The sequence below is a fragment of the Poecilia formosa genome, unplaced genomic scaffold (assembly GCF_000485575.1).
Source record: "Poecilia formosa unplaced genomic scaffold, Poecilia_formosa-5.1.2 Scaffold512, whole genome shotgun sequence".
Taxonomy (NCBI): Eukaryota; Metazoa; Chordata; class Actinopteri; order Cyprinodontiformes; family Poeciliidae; genus Poecilia; species Poecilia formosa.
The window spans coordinates 329,227-331,376 of NW_006800451.1; positions in this window are offsets into that span (position 1 = coordinate 329,227).

Below are 2,150 nucleotides of genomic sequence, written 5' to 3' on the forward strand. Positions count from 1 at the left end.
AACAGAGGAAGAACTGACTTTTAAAATACACATAGATAAATCTCTTCACCAGTTCAGAAACAGAATTAATTTTAATTTCTGGATAAATAAGGAAACAGAAAAAAGAAATCTTGAAAAACAAGTCCATATAAATATTTTGGGATTTTTCTCAAAAATGAATTCATGATGAAATCGCCTTCTGTGACCTTTGACACGTCCAGCCTTAGAGTTGGCATGTTGCTCCCTCAGGTGACAACCTTCACCTCTGCCAGATTGTAGCGAAGTTGCTAATGTTTGTCTCCAATATCCAGATATTTGCCCTGAAGATCGTATGATTAATAACAGATTTCTCACAGAATGAGACTTTGTAGCGATGCTGACGTCTCTCGCACACAATCCATGGATCTATTTTCAACCGCGGATTAATCACAAAGCTAACTTGGCGTGTAGAGTGAGAGTTCACGCTAACAAAGATTAAAAAGGTTTTAGTATCATCTGGGTGCTTCTTTCCTTCTCATCTCATGTTTTGTTTGCAATGCATTCTGGGATTTTGTGGTTCCAGAATGAAATAACTGATAAATAAATCTGTTTTCTGAACCTGGAAATAAAAATGCTTCATGTTGCAGCGAAGGAGAAAGAAGCTGGTGTTTTGTTGCTGCTTCGTTAGGATCAGCATGTCTGAGCCGGATATGCGTTGCCATGGTAACGCTCAAGGAGACCGTTTTCAATGCAAAGATAAAGCAGGATTGGTCTTTTTTCAGAGCGATTCGTGGCTGCAGGACATTGGATGTGACCAACATTATCTTTCATATTTTCAGGTCAGATCTTTGTGTTTACAGAAGATTCTGTAGTTTAGTCCAGATGTTGCATAATTAATCATTTGTATGATTTGTGTTTTCCTTTGATGTTTAACTTTTTATTTTGTTTCATTTAATTTGTTTTGCATTTAATTTTCAACAGAATTCAACAAACCTGCAAAGTTTTATTTTTTACCAAAATAGATTTACAGAATCAGAATCACGTTTACAGACGTTAAGTTATGCTTACTGTTCTGTCAATATTACTTTTTATTTCTTATAAAAAGTAATATTCAGGTATTCTCTGTGCATCCAGCCACAGTCTGGATGGATATTGTTTTTTTTAATAAACATATCAGCATTAACGCCCACAAACACTGGCAGCTTGTGATTTCTGCAGTTATTAATTCAAAAACATAAAATAATAGATGCTGACAGCAGCAGCCATGAAGGCTCTCCTGTTGCAGTCTGTGCTACAGCGATTCTGACGAAGCTTCTGACTGAAAACACTCCCACACTGAAAAAAACGGTCTCACCTGCTCTGGTTCTCTTTCTCTCTGCTCTGAGTCAAACCAACCTGTTCCCCTCCTGGCCTGTGGGGGCGCTGCACCAAGAACCACTGAAGGAAACGACACAGAAACCTCTGAAGACACTGAGAGCAACTTCCTTCTTCACCAGTTGGAAACAAGATGGAGGCGTCAGATTTTAGGAGAAGGGACCTCGCTGCGGCAAACAGGAAGGGGCGGGGCGGACCACTGACAGTCTCAGACCTTATTTGGAAATGGGACCATTGCACTCCGGAAGTGAAGGGGGCGCTATTTCCTATATCATTCGTCTCCCATCTTTATTTTCTTTTAAAATTTATATTTTCACCTTTAGGAAGGAGTTTCTGCCTCAGCATGTATTTAAACTTCTCTTTTTCATTTCCTTCAGCGCAGCTCACAGCTTTTAACAAATTCCGCAGCTTTCTGTGTACTTCTACATCTGCTCCTTAGTCACATCTTTTCGGGCCTGCTACTGCCTCTAGTGGCGTGGGGGTGGTAACACAACTAATCTAATTACGTTACTAAATCAGAATACCACAACGTCTTTATTATGTATTATTAATTCTGGTATTACTGGAACAGTAAAAGATAAAGTCCCTCACAAAAGAACATACCTTTTCATTTTCTTAAGGAAGTAGAGCTAATTAAATGACATGAACAAGACCTGGAAGTGATTCCAGTTTCACTCGATGGCTAACCTGCTGAAACTGTGGCAAATTTTAAATTCTTTGGATCATTCCTGTCAGCTTGACTTTGCTGAAAACTCGCTACATTTTTAAGAAACGTCACTCTATCTTTTAAGAAGACCCAGTGATCTTGGGGTTACCTA